The sequence below is a fragment of the Lepus europaeus genome, unplaced genomic scaffold (genome assembly GCF_033115175.1).
Source record: "Lepus europaeus isolate LE1 unplaced genomic scaffold, mLepTim1.pri SCAFFOLD_96, whole genome shotgun sequence".
Classification (NCBI taxonomy): Eukaryota; Metazoa; Chordata; class Mammalia; order Lagomorpha; family Leporidae; genus Lepus; species Lepus europaeus.
The window spans coordinates 722,990-734,792 of record NW_026909620.1 but is presented as its reverse complement, the minus strand read 5'-3'; positions in this window follow the sequence as shown (position 1 = coordinate 734,792).

Below are 11,803 nucleotides of genomic sequence, written 5' to 3'. Positions count from 1 at the left end.
ATTAAATGTTCCCTGATAAAAAACATTCAAAACAATAAAGTCCATTGATAATATCAGGAATACACAAACACAGAGGTTGTAGCAATATCTGGGATTGAGTTAGCCAAAACAAACCCAGATATTTCGGTTTCATCCAGCCATATCCGCATAAAGTGTTGTGGAATTCGTATGCAATAGACTGAGAAAATCACAGTAAAAATGGTTTTGGAGAAAAGCAAAGGCTTTTCGTTAGGCAAGTGCATAAAAAGTCATCTATACATTCAGAAATATCATGTTGGTTTGCTGCAGTTCCTCTAGGTTTCTCCCCAGAAAATATGAATGTGTAGAGGTGGTGTCTCCTTGTGGAAGCAATTAGTGTATCCAAGCACAAAATTAAATGTTCCCCGATAAAAAAACATTCAAAACAATAAAGTCCTTTGATAATATCCAGAAAACACAAACACAGATGCTTGCACAATATTTTGGAATTAGTTAGCCAAAACACAACCGACTATTTCTGTTTTCATCCAGTCATATCCGGAAAAAGTGCTGTGGAATTCGTATGCAATGGAGTGAGAAAATCACAGGAAAAATGGTTTAGGAGAAAAACAAAGTCTTTTCGTTAGGCAAGTGCATAACATGTCATCGATACAAACAAAATTATCAAGTGGTTTGCCGCAGTTCCTCTAGCTTTCTCCGTAGAATATATGAATGTGTAGAGCTGGTGTCCCCATGATGAACCAATTAGTGTTTCTACGGTACAAAATTAAATGTTCCCTGATAAAAACATTGAAAGCAATAATGTCCGTGGATAATATTAGGAAAACACAAAAACAGAGGCTGTAGCAATATCTGGGATTGTGTTAGCGAAAACACAATCAGATATTTTTGGTTTCATCCAGTCATATCTGGACAAACTGGTGTGGAATTCATATACAAAGGCCCGAGAAAATCACAGTAAAAATGGTTTTGGAGAAAAGCAAAGACTTTTCGTTAGGCAAGTGCATAAAACTCATCTACACATTCAGAAATATCATGTTTGTTTGCCACAGTTCCTCTAGGTTTCTCCCTAGAAAATATGAATGTGTAGAGCTGGTGTCTCCTTGTGGAACCAATTCGTGTTTCCAAGCACAAAATTAAATGTTCCCCGATAAAAAACATTCAAAACAATAAAGTCCATTGATAATATTAGGAATACACAAACACAGATGCTGTAGCAATATCTGGGATTGAGTTAGCCAAAACACAACCGGATATTTCTGGTTTCATCCAGTCATATCCGGATAAAGTGTTGTGGAATTCGTATGCCATTGAATGAGAAAATCACAGTAAAAATGGTTTTGGAGAAAAGCAAAGTCTTTTCGTTAGGCAAGTGCAGAAAATGTCATCTATACAAACAGAAATATCATGTTTGTTTGCCGCAGTTCCTCTAGCCTTCTCCCTAGGGAAAAAAAAATGTGTAGAGCTGGTGTCCCCATGATGAACCAATTAGTGTTTCTATGGTACAAAATTAAATGTTCTCTGATAAAATCATTCAAAGCAACAATGTCCGTGGATAATATCAGGAATACACAAACCAGAGGCTGTAGCAATATCTGGGATTGAGTTAGCCAAAACAGAACCAGATATTTGCGGTTTCATCCCGTCATATCCGGACAAACTGGTGTGGAATTCGTATGCAATGGACTGAGAAAATCACAGTAAAAATGGTTTTGCAGAAAAGCAAAGTCTTTTCGTTAGGCAAGTGCATAAAAGCCATCTAAACATTCAGAAATATCATTTTGTTTGCCGCAGTTCCTCTAGTTTTCTCCCTAGAATCTATGAATGTGTAGAGCTGGTGTCTCCTTGAGGAACCAATTCGTGTTTCCAAGCACAAAATTAAATGTTCCCTAGGCCGGCGCCGCGGCTCACTAGGCTAATCCTCCGCCTTGCGGCGCCGGCACACTGGGTTCTAGTCCCGGTCGGGGCACCGATCCTGTCCCGGTTGCCCCTCTTCCAGGCCAGCTCTCTGCTGTGGCCAGGGAGTGCAGTGGAGGATGGCCCAAGTCCTTGGGCCCTGCACCCCATGGGAGACCAGGATAAGCACCTGGCTCCTGGCTTCGGATCAGCGCGGCGCGCCTACCGCAGCGGCCATTGGAGGGTGAACCAACGGCAAAAGGAAGACCTTTCTCTCTGTCTCTCTCTCATTGTGCACTCTGCCTGTCAAAAATAAAAAAAATAAAATAAAAAAAAATTAAAAAAAAAATTAAATGTTCCCTGATAAAAAACATTCAAGACAATAAAGTCCGTGTATACTATCAGGAATACACAAACACAGAGGATGTAGCAATATCTGAGATTGATTAAGCCAAAACAGAACCGGATATTTCCGGTTTCATCCAGTCATATCTGGACAAACTTTTGTGGAATTCATATGCAATGGACCAAGAAAATCACAGTAAAAATGGTTTTGGAGAAAATCAAAGTCTTTTGTTAAGCAAGTGCATAAAATGTCATCAATAGAAACAGAAATATCATGGTTGTTTGCTGCAGTTCCTCTATCTTTCTCCCTAGAAAATACAAATATGTAGAGCTGGTGTCTCCATGTGGAACCAATTAGTGTATCTAAGCTCAAAGTTATATCTTCCCTGATTAAAAAAACATTCAAAACAATAAAGTCCATCGATAATATCCAGAAAACACAAACACAGACGCTGTAGCAATATCTGGGATTGAGTTAGCCAAAACACAACCGGATATTTCCGGTTTCATCCAGTCATATCCGGAAAAAGTGGTGAGGAAATCGTATGCAGTGGACCGAGAAAATCAGAGTAAAATTGGTTTTGGAGAAAAGCAAAGTCTTTTCATTAGGCAAGTGCATAAAATGTCATCGATACAAACAGAAATATCATGTTTTTTTGCTTTAGATCCTCTAGCTTTCTCCCTAGAAAATACAAATATGTAGAGCTGGTGTTTAGATGTGGAAGAAATCAGTGTATATAAGCTCAAAAATAAATGTTCTCCAATAAAAAACATTCAATACAATAAATTCCATTGATAATAACTGGAAAACACAAACACAGATGCTGTAGCTATATCTGGGATTGAATTCTCCAAAACAAAACCGGATATTTCCGGTTTCATCCAGTCATATCTGGACAAACTGGTGTAGAATTCATATGCCATGGCGCCAGAAAATCACATTAAAAATGGTTTTGGAGAAAGGCAAAGTCTTTTCGTTAGGGAAGTGCATAAAAGTCATCTATACATTCAGAAATATCATTTTGTTTGCCGCAGTTCCTCTAATTTTCTCCCTAGAATATATGAATATGTAGAGCTGGTGTCTCCTTGAGGAACCAATTCGTGTTTCCAAGCACAAAATTAAATGTTCCCCGATAAAAAACATTCAAAACAATAAAGTCCTTCGATAATATCCAGAAAACACAAACACAGATGCTTTCACAATATTTTGGAAGGAGTTAGCCAAAACACAACCGGATATTTCTGGTTTTAACCAGTCATATCCTGACAAAGTGGCGTGGAATTCGTATGCAATGGAGTGAGAAAATCACAGTAAAAATTGTTTTGGAGAAAAGCAAAGTCTTTTCGTTAGGGAAGTGCATAAAATCCCATCTATATAAACAGAAATATCATGTTCATTTGCTGCAGTTCCTCTAGGTTTCTCCCTAGAATATATGAATGTGTAGAGCTGGTGTCTCCTTGAGGAACCAATTCGTGTTTCCAAGCACAAAATTAAATGTTCCCTGATAAAAAACATTCAAAACAATAAAGTCTGTGGATACTATCAGGAATACACAAACACAGAGGCTGTAGCAATATCTGGGATTGAGTTAGCCAAAACACAACTGGATATTTCCGGTTTCATCCAGTCATATCCGGGCAAATTTTGTGGAATTCGTATGCAATGGACCGAGAAAATCACAGTAAAAATGTTTTTGGAGAAAAGCAAATTCTTTAGTTAAGAAAGTGCCTAAAATGTCATCGATACAAACAGAAATATCATGGTTGTTTGCTGCAATTCCTCTAGCTTTCTCCCTAGAAAATACAAATATGTAGAGCTGGTGTCTCCATGTGGAACCAATTAGTGTATCTAAGCTCAAAATTATATGTTCCCCTATAAAAAAACATTCAATACAATAATGTCCATCGATAATATCCAGAAATTCAAACACTGACGCTGTAGCAATATCTGGGATTGAGTTAGCCAAAACACAACCGGATATTTCCGGTTTCATCCAGTCATATCCGGAAAAAGTGGTGAGGAAATCGTATGCAGTGGACCGAGAAAATCAGAGTAAAACTGGTTTTGGAGAAAAGCAAAGTCTTTTCATTAGGCAAGTGCATAAAATGTCATCGATACAAACAGAAATATCATGTTTGTTTGCCGCAGATCCTCTAGCTTTCTCCCTAGAAAATACAAATATGTAGAGCTGGTGTTTAGATGTGGAAGAAATCAGTGTATATAAGCTCAAAAATAAATGTTCTCCAATAAAAAACATTCAATACAATAAATTCCATTGATAATAACTGGAAAACACAAACACAGATGCTGTAGCTATATCTGGGATTGAATTCTCCAAAACAAAACCGGATATTTCCGGTTTCATCCAGTCATATCTGGACAAACTGGTGTAGAATTCATATGCAATGGCCCCAGAAAATCACATTAAAAATGGTTTTGGAGAAAGGCAAAGTCTTTTCGTTAGGAAAGTGCATAACAAGTCATCTATACATTCAGAAATATCATGTTCGTTTGCTGCAGTTCCTCTAGGTTTCTCCTCAGAAAATATGAATGTGTAGAGCTGGTGTCTCCTTTTGGAAGCAATTCGTGTTTCCAAGCACAAAATTAAATGTTCCCCGATAAAAAACATTCAAAACAATAAAGTCCTTCGATAATATCCAGAAAACACAAACACAGATGCTTTCACAATATTTTGCAAGGAGTTAGCCTAAACACAACCGGATATTTCTGGTTTTAACCAGTCATATCCTGACAAAGTGGCGTGGAATTCGTATGCAATGGAGTGAGAAAATCACAGTAAAAATTGTTTTGGAGAAAAGCAAAGTCTTTTCATTAGGGAAGTGCATAAAATCCCATCTATATAAACAGAAATATCATGTTCATTTGCTGCAGTTCCTCTAGGTTTCTCCCTAGAATATATGAATGTGTAGAGCTGGTGTCTCCTTGAGGAACCAATTCGTGTTTCCAAGCACAAAATTAAATGTTCCCTGATAAAAAAACATTCAAAACAATAAAGTCTGTGGATACTATCAGGAATACACAAACACAGAGGCTGTAGCAATATCTGGGATTGAGTTAGCCAAAACACAACTGGATATTTCCGGTTTCATCCAGTCATATCCGGGCAAATTTTGTGGAATTCGTATGCAATGGACCGAGAAAATCACAGTAAAAATGTTTTTGGAGAAAAGCAAATTCTTTAGTTAAGAAAGTGCATAAAATGTCATCGATACAAACAGAAATATCATGGTTGTTTGCTGCAATTCCTCTAGCTTTCTCCCTAGAAAATACAAATATGTAGAGCTGGTGTCTCCATGTGGAACCAATTAGTGTATCTAAGCTCAAAATTATATGTTCCCCTATAAAAAAACATTCAATACAATAATGTCCATCGATAATATCCAGAAATTCAAACACTGACGCTGTAGCAATATCTGGGATTGAGTTAGCCAAAACACAACCGGATATTTCCGGTTTCATCCAGTCATATCCGGAAAAAGTGGTGAGGAAATCGTATGCAGTGGACCGAGAAAATCAGAGTAAAACTGGTTTTGGAGAAAAGCAAAGTCTTTTCATTAGGCAAGTGCATAAAATGTCATCGATACAAACAGAAATATCATGTTTGTTTGCCGCAGATCCTCTAGCTTTCTCCCTAGAAAATACAAATATGTAGAGCTGGTGTTTAGATGTGGAAGAAATCAGTGTATATAAGCTCAAAAATAAATGTTCTCCAATAAAAAACATTCAATACAATAAATTCCATTGATAATAACTGGAAAACACAAACACAGATGCTGTAGCTATATCTGGGATTGAATTCTCCAAAACAAAACCGGATATTTCCGGTTTCATCCAGTCATATCTGGACAAACTGGTGTAGAATTCATATGCAATGGCCCCAGAAAATCACATTAAAAATGGTTTTGGAGAAAGGCAAAGTCTTTTCGTTAGGAAAGTGCATAACAAGTCATCTATACATTCAGAAATATCATGTTCATTTGCTGCAGTTCCTCTAGGTTTCTCCTCAGAAAATATGAATGTGTAGAGCTGGTGTCTCCTTTTGGAAGCAATTCGTGTTTCCAAGCACAAAATTAAATGTTCCCCGATAAAAAACATTCAAAACAATAAAGTCCTTCGATAATATCCAGAAAACACAAACACAGATGCTTTCACAATATTTTGCAAGGAGTTAGCCTAAACACAACCGGATATTTCTGGTTTTAACCAGTCATATCCTGACAAAGTGGCGTGGAATTCGTATGCAATGGAGTGAGAAAATCACAGTAAAAATTGTTTTGGAGAAAAGCAAAGTCTTTTCATTAGGGAAGTGCATAAAATCCCATCTATATAAACAGAAATATCATGTTCATTTGCTGCAGTTCCTCTAGGTTTCTCCCTAGAATATATGAATGTGTAGAGCTGGTGTCTCCTTGAGGAACCAATTCGTGTTTCCAAGCACAAAATTAAATGTTCCCTGATAAAAAAACATTCAAAACAATAAAGTCCGTGGATACTATCAGGAATACACAAACACAGAGGCTGTAGCAATATCTGGGATTGAGTTAGCCAAAACACAACTGGATATTTCCGGTTTCATCCAGTCATATCCGGGCAAATTTTGTGGAAATCGTATGCAATGGCCCGAGAAAATCACAGCAAAAATGGTTTTGGAGAAAAGCAAAGTCTTTCATTAAGCAAGTGCATAAAATGTCATCGATACAAACAGAAATATCATGGTTGTTTACCGCAGATCCTCTAGCTTGCTCCCTAGAAAATACAAATATGTAGAGCTGGTGTCTCCATGTGGAACCAATTAGTGTATCTAAGCTGAAAATTATATGTTCCCCGATAAAAAATCATTCAAAACAATAAAGTCCATCGATAATATCCAGAAAACACAAACACAGACACTGTAGCAATATCTGGGATTGAGTTAGCCAGAACGCAACCGGATATTTCCGGTTTCATCCAGTCATATCCGGAAAAAGTGGTGACGAATTCGTATGCAATGGACCGAGAAAATCAGAGTAAAACTGGTTTTGGAGAAAAGCAAAGTCTTTTCATTAGGAAAGTGCATAAAATGTCATCAATACAAACAGAAATATCATGTTTGTTTTCCCCAGTTCCTCTAGCTTTCTCCCTAGAAAATACAAATATGTAGAGCTGGTGTTTAGATGTGGAAGAAATCAGTGTATATAAGCTCAAAAATAAATGTTCTCCAATAAAAAACATTCAATACAATAAATTCCATTGATAATAACTGGAAAACACAAACACAGAAGCTGTAGCAATATCTGCAATTGAATTCTCCAAAACAAAACCGGATATTTCCGGTTTCATCCAGTCATATCTGGACAAACTGGTGTAGAATTCATATGCAATGGCCCCAGAAAATCACATTAAAAATGGTTTTGGAGAAAGGCAAAGTCTTTTCATTAGGAAAGTGCATAAAAAGTCATCTATACATTCAGAAATATCATGTTGGTTTGCTGCAGTTCCTCTAGGTTTCTCCCCAGAAAATACGAATGTGTAGAGCTGGTGTATCCTTGTGGAAGCAATTAGTGTATCCAAGCACAAAATTAAATGTTCCCCGATAAAAAACATTCAAAGTCCTTTGATAATATCCAGAAAACACAAACACAGATGCTTTCACAATATTTGGAATGAGTTAGAAAAAAAACACAACCGACTATATCTGTTTTCATCCAGTCATATCCGGCAAGTGCATAAAATGTCATTAGGCAAGTGCACAAAATGTCAAGTATTCAAACAGAAACATCATGTTTGTTTACCACAGTTCCTCTAGCATTCTCCCTCGAAAATACAAATGTGCAGAGCTGGTGACTCTATGTGGAACCAATTAGCGTTTCCAAGCAAAAATTTAAATTTTCCCTGTTAAAAAAACATGCAAAACACTAAAGTCCGTAGATAATATCCGGAAAACACAAACACAGAGAATGTAGCAATATCTGGGATTGAGTGAACCAAAACACAAGCAGATATTTCTGGTTTCATCCAGTCATATCCGGACAACGTTGTGTGGAATTCGCATGCAATGGACCAAGAAAATCACAGTAAAAGTGGTTTTGGAGAAAAGCACAGTCTTTTCGTTAGGCAAGTGTATAAAATGTCATCTATACATTCAGAAATATCATGTTGGTTTGCTGCAGTTCCTCTAGGTTTCTCCCCAGAAAATATGAATGTGTAGAGCTGGTGTCTCCATGTGGAACCAATTAGTGTTTCCAAAAACAAAATTAAATGTTCCACAATAAAAAACATCCAAAACAATAAAGTCCGTGGATAATATCAGGAAAACACAAACACAGAGGCTTTCAGAGTATTTCGCATTGAGTAAGCCAAAACACAACCAAATAGTTCTGCTTTCATCCAGTAATATCCGGAGACAGTGGTATGGAATTTGTATGCACTGGACTGGGATAATCTCAGTAAAAATGGTTTTGGAGAAAAGCAATGTCTTTCGTTAGGCAAGTGCATAAAATATCATCTATACAAACAGAATTATCATGTTTGCTCTCCGCAGTTCCTCTAGCTTTCTTCCTAGAAAATCCGAATGTGTAGAGCTGGTGTCCCCATGATGAACCTATTAGATTTCTACAGTACAAAATTAAATGTTCCCTGATAAAAACATTCAAAACAATAAAGTCCATCGATAAATCCAGAAAACACAAACACAGAGGCTTTCAAAATATTTTGGATTGAGTTAGCCAAAACACAACCGGATATTTCTGGTTTCATCCAGGAATATCTGGAAAAAGTCGTATGGAATTCAAATGCAATGGACCGAGAATATCACAGTAAAAATGGTTTTGGAGAAAAGCAAAGTCTTTTCGTTAGGCAAGTGCATAAAATGTCATCGATACAAACAGAAGTATCAAGTTTGTTTGCTGCAGTTCCTCTAGCTTTCTCCCTAGAAAATACGAATGTGTAGAGCTGGTGTCTCCATGTGGAACCAATTAGTGTATCCAAGCTGAAAATAAAATGTTCCCTGAAAAAAAACATTCTAAAAATTAAGTCCGTTTATAATATCCGGAAAACACAAACACAGAGGCTGTAGCAATATGGGGATTGTGTTAGCCAAAACACAACCGGATATTTTTGGTTTAATGCAGTCATATCCAGAGAAACTGGTGTGGAATTCATATGCAATGGACCTAAAAATCACAGTAAAAATGGTTTTGGTGATACTCAAAGTCTTTTTGTTAGGCAAGTGCATAAAATGTCATCAATACAAACGGAAATATCATGTTTGTTTGCCGCAGTTTCTCTAGCTTTCTCCCTAGAAAATACGAATGTGTAGAACTGGTGTCCCCATGATGAACCAATTTTGATTCAACGGTACAAAATTAAATGTTCCCTGATAAAAACATTCAACACAATAAAGTCCATCGATAATATCCAGAAAACAGAAACACAGAGGATTTCACAATATTTTGGATTGAGTTAGCCAAAACACAACCGGATGTTTCTGGTTTCATCCAGTCATATCCGGAAAATTCCTATGGAAATAGAATGCAATAGACCGAGAAAATCAGAGTAAAAATGGTTTGGGAGAAAAGCAATGTCTTTTCGTTAAGCAAATGCATAAAATATCATCTATACAAACAGAATTATCATGTTTGCTCTCGGCAGTTCCTCTAGCTTTCTCCCTAGAAAATACGAATGTGTAGTGCTGGAGTCCCCATGATGAATCAATAATGTTTCTATGGTAAAAAATTAAATGTTCCCTGATAAAAACATTCCAAACAATAAAGTCCATCCATAATATCAGGAAAACACAAACACAGAAATTTTCACAATATTTCGCATTGAGTTAGCCAAAACGAAACCGGATATTTCTGGTTTCATTCAGTCATATCCGGACAAACTGGTGAGGAATTCATATGTAATGGACCGAGAAAATCACAGTAAAAATGGTTTTGGAGAAAAGCAAAGTCTTTTCATTAGGCAAGTCCATAAAATGTCATCGATACAAACAGAAATATCATGTTTGTTTGCCGCAGTTCCTCTAGATTTCTCCCTAGAAAATAGGAATGTGTAGAGCTGGTGTCCCCATGATGAACCAATTAGTGTTTCTACAGTACACAATTAAATGTTCCCTGATAAAAACATTCAAAACAATAAAGTCCATCGATAATATCCAAAAAACACAAACACAGAGGCTGTAGCAATATCTGGGATTGAATTATCCAAAACACAAGCAGACCTTTCTGCTTTCATCCAGTCATATCCGGAAAAAGTCTTTTGGTACTCGGATGCAATGGACCGACAAAATCACATTAAAAATGCTTTTGGAGAAAAGCAAAGTCTTTTCGTTAGGCAAGTGCATAAAATGTCATCTATACAAACAGAAATATCATGTTTGTTTGCCGCAGTTCCGATAGCTTAAACAAAGTAAATACGAATGTGTAGAGCTGGTGTCACCATGATGAACCAATTATTGTTTCTGCGGTACAAAATTAAATTTTCCCTGTTAAAAACACACAAAACAACAAAGTCCATCGATAATATCCAGAAAAAAGAAACATAGAAAATTTCACAGTATTTCGCATTGAGTTAGCCATAACACAACCCGATATTTCTGTTTTCATCCAGTCATATCCAGAAAAAGTCGTTTGGAATTCGAATGCAATGGACCGAGAAAATCACAGTAAAAATGGTTTTGGAGAAAAGCAAAGTCTTTTCATTAAGCAAGTGCATAAAATGTCACTGATACAAACAGAAATATCATGTTTGTTTGCCGCAGTTCCTCTAGCTTTCTCCCTAGAAAATACAAATATGTAGAGCTGGTGTCTCCATTTGGAACCAATTAGTCTTTCTATGGTACAATATTAAATGTTCCCTGATGAAAAAATTCAAAACAATAAAGTCCATCAGTAATATCCAGAAAACACAAACACAGAGGCTTTCACAATATTTCAGATTGAGTTAGCCAAAACACAATCGGGTATTTCTGGTTTCATCCACGAATAACCAGAAAATAGTGTGGAATTCATATGCATTGGACTGAGAAAATCACAGTAAAAATGGTTTTGGAGAAAAGCAAAGTCTTTTCGTTAGGCAAGTGCATAAAATGTCATCGATAGAAACAGAAATATCATGTTTGTTTGCTACAGTTCCTCAAGCTTTCTCCCAAGAAAATACGAATGTGTGGAGCTGGTATCTCCATGTGCAATCAACTAGTTTTTCCTAGCACAAATTAAATGCTCCCTGATAAAAAACATTCAAAACAATAAAGTCCGTGGATAATATCCAGAAAACACAAACACAGAGGCTGCAGCAATATCTGGGATTGAGTTAGCCAAAACAAAACCGGATATTTCTGTTTTCATCCAGGCATATTCGGACAAACTGGTTTGGTATTCATATGTAATGGACAGAGAAAATCAGCGTAAAAATGGTTTTGGAGAAAAGCAAAGTCTTTTCGTTAGGCAAGTGCATAAAAAGTCATCGATACAAACAGAAATATCAAGTGTGTTTGCCGCAGTTCCTCGAGCTTTTCCCCTAGAAAATACGAATGTGTAGAGCTGGTGTCTCCATGTGGAACCATTTAGTGTTTCTACG